The following is a 9,267-nucleotide window of genomic DNA, read 5'->3' as shown; positions in this document are numbered from 1 at the left end:
TTTGGGTTCAGTGTCTTTCTCAATGGATCTAACATGTGGCTTTTCAGTTACAGGGCAGAAGGTCACTAGTTCTGGACCAGAGGGGAAAGTGTGGCTGGGGAAAGTGACTGATAAACACTTTCCCTACCTCAGTGACTATCATGGAAGCGCCTTTGAGGGAACACTCCAACTCTTCAAACTCCTACTGCTCCAGTGGAGCGGCTCAGTGGCCAACAGGGGAACATTGTGGTTATACTGGGCAGCACCCGGGGGTGAATGAGTGTCTGTATGAATGTGAAGCACGGTGTTGCTGAAAAATAGTAATACAGGAATACAGTATACATTTTAAGCTGACTCTCCCTGTATAAATAATGGTTTGCTTGATCTTTTAATTCCAAATGATTTAATTTCATTAATAGGCATAATGGTTCATTAACAATCATAAAATGGACCCATATCCCCATAAATTCAAACTTGGTCGTGTCACTTTGTCCACAAAGTCTTCACAGTTCCAAGATTTCTCACCTGATATTATCAACAAACTCTGTACTCTGCAGTCTTGCATTAATTTTGGGAGAAACTTTTCCATCTTCACAAGTAATGACCAAACTGTCCAAGATCATAGGAAAAACTGCTAATGCTAAATGCTAATTTTGTTTGATGGTGGATTGTCCCTTTAAAATGACATTTTGCAAATATTCATGCTGATAAAAGGCATAAAGGAGTGTAAAGGAGTTTACAGAGAATACACAATGCTGTTGTTGCAGTCACACTGTAGAGAAGATCAAAATAAATGACTGTCTGACTGAGTGACTGACTACAGTTAACAACTACAATTAACTACAATTAATTTGTGGATGTCTGTAATAGTGACAAGTGTTTTCATTTGTACAGTTTTACAAAGTGATGCAGGCACTTTGATTCTGTATAGTTTGTCTGCCATGAGTTACACATCTTTTGTTGAGCATCATCAGAATTATCTGCTAAAACATTGACTCATGATAATAAACAAGTTCTGAATCCTGTGGAGCAGGAGGCAATCCCTGTTCCATAAGAAACAATAGAATGGCTACTAATCAGGATCAAAGATCAGCAACAGTCACATCCGAGGCAAACCAAACTTCCAGTAGAGCCAGGAAGAGATGATTTGAAGACAAAAACAGTGATGAAATATGAAGCTGTGATCCAATGTCCCACTTATCAGTCACAACAAGGAACAACCAAATACTAAAAACTCCCATTGCTACAGTTATCTGCAAACATGTTTCAGGTCTGACTGGTCTGAAGATATGAGACGATGAAGATACTGAGACAATGACAGGCCTGGTGGTCAATTCACAAAATTACGGACAGTAACAGAAAGCAAGGTTTCCTGTGGCTACTTCAATCCATCCATCTCTGGTACAAGAGAACCAATCTAATGTGGAAACCAGTCTCCCCCCCCCCATGCCAAGGCACACTGTGGATCCATCACCAACAGCATATTGGAGCGTTTTGTGGCTGACAAAGTGCCTGTAACTAAATATGCAGGATCTAAACATGAGCTGAAAATACCACGCAGACCGCAAGACAGCGCGCATTCCTCTAACTATTAGAGAAGTGTCTGAAGACTGTAGCGCACAGAACTCAAAATATCAAATATCTGAGAAATGAGTTTGTTTTCCTTGTTTTCCAGTGTAGGAAATAGCTGTGTGTGTGTGTTTGGAGGAGTGCCAAATTAAAACAGGATTAGACATGAGGGTCTGGCAGTCTGGCAGTCCTGTATTGCAAGACTTTGGTGTAGATCCTTGCTTCCACGCGTAGGGCGGATCCCAGACAGTATGAAATGGAGCGGAAGGTATGAGCAGAGAAGGGGATGAAAGACAAAATGAGAGAAGGGAGCAGACAGGGTCACAGATGTGACATTACACAAACAATAGGAGCGGCGGGGGTAAAAGTGTGCAGACATCCCATCTTGGGCAAAGCTGTCTCCCAGCTGTTTGGGTCACCTGTCTATTAAAAGGGAACATTTTTCTTAATGCCTGCAGAAGGACAGACAGCTTTATAGGGGCTACAAGGAGGAGGCCTTTCAGTAGTTAGATTATTAGACAAGGGGCAATAAATCACTTTGCCTCTTGTTTTGGGGGGTCTGAGTCTGGACAAGCTTGTTGATAGGACAGAACAGATATACAGTAAATACTAGTTGTAAGCTTACAGGTATTGTAAGTACAGTTGTTGAGAGCAGGAAACATTAAGGGCTATGCCTTATATTTTAGAAGGACCTCTTTCTGTGAAGCTTTGTGTGATTGAAGACCACATGGCGGGGGCTTTGCACTGAAACCCAGACAGATATTGAAGTGACCTCCAGCCTTTTCCTGTACTCAGGCGGCACCATTCTAAAACAAAGCGGGACATGACAAGAGGAGAGGGGAGAAATCAGATGGCTTAATTGTTCCTTGACAATTAGACCATCACTCAAGAGAACATTAAGCAATCCAGCAAAAGTAGCAATGGGAGGAGGCGGCTGAAGAAAGGGATGAAAGAAGAGGGCACTAAAACACCTACTGAGCGAGAGGGAGCGAGAGGGAGAGAGGGAGAGGGCCCTGCTATTGAGGGCCCGCTGGGGCAAAAGGAGCAGGGAGCAGTTTACAATACTGTACAATGCTGTTCTGCACCATTAAGTGGCATGGAGGGCAGGGCCGGGACAATGGGCTTCTGTCCCCAAGGAGAGGGCCAGCAGCTCCCGAGGAGCCTTCCCTTTCAGCCCATATGGTTGTGGCCGCCTCACAGGATGCTCCTCTCGCCACGGCCGCATGCTCAGCATCTGGACACACGAGGTCCAGCCTCACCTCGGTGACCACTGCAGTGCTGGGTGGGGTGGGGGTGGGGGGGGCAGGGTGTCTCCCCGGTAACACTGCAGTGGTACACAAGGATTCAGGGCAGCCTTCAAGAGATTAAGGAAAGGAAGTACTTTTGGAAGGCTTGAAATCCCAATTTTGTTGGATTTAGTTTTAGAAGAATCACACAGGAAATCAACCAGATAACGATAAGTAGTAATAAGTAGAACTGTAAAAAAATAAATAAAAAAAAATCTATGAAAAACATGGGAGTGGCAGCATTCCAAAAAGAAAAAAGAAAAACAAAGTCAACTTAACTTAACTTACATTATTCCATTTTGTATTAATGGCCACATGAGGCTAATGCTTAACCCAAGCAAGGCTAATTATCTACACATCCAAAAGAAAGTGTGTGTTAAACATATACTGTATATATTTATTTTTAAATAGTGCAGAATAAATTGCAAACTGCTGTCCAAGTATGTGTAAAGATGTGCAGAACATTGGTATTCACTTTTTAATATTTGCAAATACAATGCATAATAATTGCCTGTAAACATCATTTCACATGTATATACCCTTTCAAAGAGGCGTGCTCCTGTATGTATATACAGTTTTTACATTTATAGCATACTTGGGATGTTAGGATGATTGATATTTTTCTTTTTCTTTTTTTAAGTTTTGTCCAAAATAGCTGCTTTTTTTTAAGAAATGTCCAAATGTTTCTGAGCACTTGCAGATGCATGTCTGAATCATTTATTTTACATGAGCTAGTGTATTTTTCTTCATGCTCAAAACAACTGTGCCTCCTGTCCCTTGGATCGGTGACAAAGAGCTGTCAGAATGATGGATTATGAAGCTGCTGCCTGAATTTCAAAAAAGGGACCTGCCTTAACTCCTGTCCATCCTTAACCAGATCCGCAAACCCCCGAAAAGAGAAAAAAATATAAGCTGAGCGACAGAGAGAAAAGAAGTTGGGGGTGAGCCCAGAGAAGAGGAATCTTAACAAGTGTTTACCCTCATTCTGTTGCCAAGCTGTGGTGCAATAACCTACCGTAGCGAAAGGCAGCGCCTGATCCAGGAAGAAAGGCCTCAGCCTGCGGGGTCAGGGGTCACTAACTCCGCCATTGTGTCTGACAGGGCAAGCACACTCCAGCTTTTCTCCAGCTTTCAAAGGCCTGTGATGGGGGTGGAAAGATAGGCCTGAAAACACTGGGTCAGGACCAGGGGCTTTATGGTAGTCGGGGAAGAAAGAATCGGACCCCAAAGGTTAAATGAAGAGCGAAAGGGCCCTTCTGTCCAATTACCGAGGGACAAATGCTCTCTGTGACCCACCGGGGTCAAAGTTCAGTGGAGCCATTGGCGGCGGCACACTCTGGTTCTTTGTGGACCAGATGAGATGAACCTCCGCTGTGTTTATCTAAGTGACTCCCTGACCAATAGTAAAGGTATAAATAATTTGGGGGCTTGTATGCTGCCACTTAGCCGAATTAATTTATAGACCAGGGCTGTGGCAGGTCAAGCTATTTAACACAACACTTCAGTGCTCGGATGCACATGGGCGCAATTCATGAAAAGGCAAAGGATTCACATTATCTTACAAAGGAGAAATTAACAAAATTATTTGACATCAGAGTCTCTAAACGCAAGAAACATCTCCATTCTAAGAAAAGAATGGCAGAAATAGTATTTGAAAAGCAATGCTACTGAAACAGAGGCATCCCTTTGATCATTTCTAGTGTTCATCTGAGATGGAGTAATGGAAAATGGAAGTCTTGCAAAGTTATGCCTTGATGAATGAAACCCTCCGCCCTCCCTTCTCCCGGCCCCGGGCCCCCGACCCGCCCTTCCCAGAGCTTTGAGTCTAGCCAGCCAAGAGTCCTCCCAATCATGTGCCCACCGCAGTCTCAGGCGGCACTTGTGGTGCTAATACCTGCTGATACAAAGGACCATTGGAGCGGCATGGTGAGATACCCGGAGATGGCTGGATTAGACTGTTCCTGAACTACTTCCCCCTGAGCCCATGGGCCGCCAGGGATTAACTCACTGAATTTAATCATCTACACTTGTTAGGTTAACAAGCAAGGTGCAATCAAATTACAAGATCCATCCCAAGTTCTCTCTGTTTCCAACCTCTTAAAGCATCACAGTCAGTTCCAGAGTTAGTCTTGAATCCCCAGTCTTGTAATTTTGTCAAAATCTGTCTGTTTCTATCGAGAAACAGCTGAAAATTGTATTTCTGTTTCCCTGTATCTTGTGGTTTTATTTGCAGTGGTTAGATGTGTCACCCAAGGTACCACTAAACACAAGATCAAAATTAAAGACGTTTGTATGTGCAGGATCAGTGGACTTGCAGGAATTGTGTTGTAGTTGTGATGAAAAAGAAATGCATTCACCTTAAAAACAAAACTGAATCCCGTTTTCATACAAATCCCAGTAAACAAAGGCAACACTGAGTCATAGCCTGGTCACCTCTACAAAATCTCTCAGAAAATCCAGAAACGAACTGGAGAACAATCCATCAAAGCCCTGAGATGCGATCGCCTGGAACACACTGAGCACTATGAAAGCTTTAAATCTCTTCCTCTGTGGAATCCATTTAGCATGGGTCTGCCACACTCCACCAGGGGGGTGCAATGGCTGGATACCAGGCGTGATACTACCAGGATACATTATGCATCCTGTTCGTGTGTGTGTGTATGTGCTATGTGTGTGTGCATGTGAGTCTATGTTGTGTGTGTGTGTGTTGGTCAGAGGTGGCTGTGGAGGATTTTCTTCTCTCTGGGACTCCTCTCTGCAGGCCCTTTCCATCCCTCATGAGCCAGCCTAAGCCTGTTGGACACACATAGGGGCGGTGAAGGGGAGTCACTGGGAGCGAGCCAGGCTCCCAGAGTCTTACAGGCCCTTAGAAGGAGCAGGATGACCTTTAATCAGGGATCAGGAGCCTGGCCTGCAGCTGGAGGACCCCGGGAGCCCCGATTACACCCAGGCCCCTAGGTCACACTCTCAGCTGGCCCTCCACCTTGGGCCAACACTCTGAAACAGCCTTAGGCCGGATGAAGCACTCAGTGCAGGCATGAGGTGTACATTTATGATTTAGCCTCAACATTGACCTGTGAGATCTTCATCCACACTCTGAACAATCACCATAAACACTGGTTTTGATCAGCCATTGGCCTTGCGTTACACCCAAATTCCCCATTTAGATGTTAAGGGGTTTTATATTCCAAACGCATAGAGGGGAGTAATCAAAAATATATTTTGTGTAGAATGATGGAAGATCCCATGAAAGAAGTGAACCATTGCTGTGATTTTCTAAGAAGCTATTGGGTGAATTTACACTCATGTAAAGACAGGGACATACTATGGCAACTGTGAATGAAGCAGCACCATCTTGGCAATGCCAAGACAGTTGGATGCATTGGAGAGAAGAGAATTTAAAATGAAGGAACTGAAATGCTGAAAATTCTGCTGCCAAGAAGTCAACATATCACATGCCAAACAAATCAGCATTGAACCTGAACTGACCCAGTTTTCAACCAGTGCGGTTAGTTTTGCGATAAATGGCACAAACGGGCTCTTTCAGTGCCAAGGAGCGTTCAAGGCCTGTAACCTTTGAGAGGTTAAAGGCCAACCAGACCCCCCCCCCTCCCAACACACACACACATCCTCAACCCCTCCCCACATACCCGTACACACATAGACCCGCAAACATACACACTCCTGCCATCTAGGGGAATGCAACCCCCCACCCCCCCGTCCCCGTCACCCACCCCGAGGATTAGCCCCCTACCCCCACCTCTCCGGAGCGCTACTATCCCCTCTTGCCCTATTATCATATTTGATCCACAACTAGCCCCCCTCCCCTCACTTCACCCTCCCACATGCACCACCAGCAAGGCATGCCCCCTTTTCTTTGGCCACTCTCAGGGAGAAGAGGAGGAGGATGAAGAGGCAGGGGCTTTCATGGGGAACAATCTGCCAGGGAGACGAAGAATGAGCGGGCACTCAATTAAGGGCTGCCCATTGAGCCTGCGGAGTGAGCCTGAATGTGGGCCCCTCCAAAGGAATGGAGTCCCATGAATAGATTGTGGGCCTTCATGAAATATTAAAGAGCGGACGGATTTCCCACAATATTTGTACACCTCCCTTTGTGGGGATTTCTCCCTCCATTGAGCCTGAAACTGTTAACACATCCGCTCTGAAGCGCAGCCCGCAGACTGTGCTAAAGAGCCCCGCGGTCCAAGCATCAAACGCCCCCCCCCCCCCCCCACACCCATACCCATACCTCTCTCTCTCTCTCCCTCTCTCCCTATCTGTCTCTCTCCCTCTGTCTCTCTCTCCCTCTCTCTCTCTCTCTTTCTCTATCTCTCTCTTTCTCTCCCTCTCTCTCTCTCTCTCTCTCTGTGCCTATGAGCTATTCATGGAGCGGATTACAGCAGTTTTAATGACCACCTGTCCTTTCTCCAACACTGTATTGTGCCGAGCCAGGCCAAGCAGCAAGCATCCCTTTGGTATTAGAGGGTCATAGCTCTAACTGGTGACCCTTGTCTCCACCAACACAAACCTGACAGCCAAAGCCACCCAGATAGGTAGCGGGCACCATCATTATGATCATTAATCACCTTGAATCTACTCAGAGTCCTGTGTGCAACAAAAACAAAGCTTTCGGTATGGAATGCTTTAATGAAGACGCTAAACGAGGAACAAAAGTTTCTCTGCGATGCTGAGCAGTTGTGGCTGATAAGCTTTGTTCGGTTTTATCCTACCTTAATCAGCATGCTTCTTTGTAGAAAACTCTGCATTACTGTACTGGAGTATTATTCTAAATTGTAAATTCTGACAGGAATTAGAGGACCTCTGCCATCAAAAGTTAACAAGTGCTTTTTGACATTCTGTTTCTTCTCCCTCTTCCCTTTTTTGCTCTCTTCTCTTTACTCTCTCCCTCTCTCTCTCTCTCTCTCTCTCACACACACACACACACACACACACACACACAGGGATCAGGGCTGAGTGGAGCTGTATAGAGAGCTAGGGCTGTGTGGTTAAGGAGGTGGTTAAAGCTGCCATTAGCATCAGAATGGCCACATATTCCTGCCGTGAGTCAACATTAGTTCATGTCAGAATTGAGGGGTTGAGGACAGGCCAAAAAGTAGAGCTTTCTCTGCACTACATGAGTGTAAAGTGTACTTGGTTCACAGTTCCAGCCGTGCGGTTTAGATGCTTTGTAAAGTAGATACAGTAAATAAGAGCGCTACTGGAGCTCTGTTAATGGGAAGTAGGGAGTGGATTCCTGTGGCCCTGAAGTGGCTTTATCAGTGAAGGTGATACAAAAGCCATTTTCCCCCTTTAAAGTTGATTTGCATGATGTGCCCCTGCATGTATTTGCTCATTTTTGAACTGATACTGTGTTTTCAAGACAATATACCATGCCATCGGATTACAGTATTAGTCTTTGTCCCACCCGCATCCCTATTTATAGCTCCATGTAGTCCGAAGAACTACTTTACTCTACCTCTCTCAGTTTGGACCTTGTCAACACCAATCTTGGCAAGTTTATGAGTGTGTGTGTGTGTGTGTGTGTGTGTGGTGGGGGGGTTAAAGGAGTAAGAGGAGAGCATGTGGTTGTTCGTAGCACTGCTGCCCGGTCCAGCAGAGCCCCAGCTGTGGAGCACATTGGAGAGCAGGCCCCTTGGTCTGGCCTCCATATGCTGGGGTCTGGGTCCAGGCTGTCAGTGCAGCTCCAGCACATGGAGGGCAGTTGGGGGGCACAGGGGGGTGATGGGGTGAGGGTGGGGGGGGGCTGCCGCTCCACCAGCATTGTACCAGGAGGACAAGAGCTGAGCAGGACCCAGCAGGAGAGTGGGGGCCTTTTCTAAAGAGCGACCAACTGGAGCTCCTTTTCTCACACCCCGCTCACTTACCCTGCTCTGTATCTCATCCTCCTCGCCCTCCCTCGCTCTTTTACCCTCCCTCCTGCCCCTCCTTGGCCTGGCAGATTGATACACTGGTTGAAATGTGATTTTGGTTCCTTGTGGGTGAATTAACTCTCTTATGAAACTGCATCCCCCACCCCTCCACCCCCTCTCCTCCCTCCCACCCACTCGTTCCACTAACCTATTCTCCACTGGAATTAAATCGAGCCGTGGCGCTTTGTTTTTCAATCATCTTGTCCACATCAAAGTCGCTCATGAGAGGATGGAGAAAAGGAGGAAGGGGCCAGGGACCAGACAAATCTCTTTGGCTTTTCCTCACACAATGCTTCTCATTTGAATTCCCCATATATTGCTGATCACCATTCTGAATGGTGCCCCTGATGAAGTGTTGTTTTTGTGGTTCCACACATGAATTCCAAAGACCCCGGGGATACATTTTCCTCTTTTTGTCTTTGACTTCAAAGTTATCTGGAACGGGACGTGTTGGAATGAAGGAATCAAGGGGTCACCAGGTCCAACATTGGGTGCTGTTTACC

This window comes from Centroberyx gerrardi, chromosome 14, assembly GCF_048128805.1.
Source record: "Centroberyx gerrardi isolate f3 chromosome 14, fCenGer3.hap1.cur.20231027, whole genome shotgun sequence".
Lineage (NCBI taxonomy): Eukaryota > Metazoa > Chordata > Actinopteri > Beryciformes > Berycidae > Centroberyx > Centroberyx gerrardi.
Note: the sequence above shows the minus strand (reverse complement) of the source record.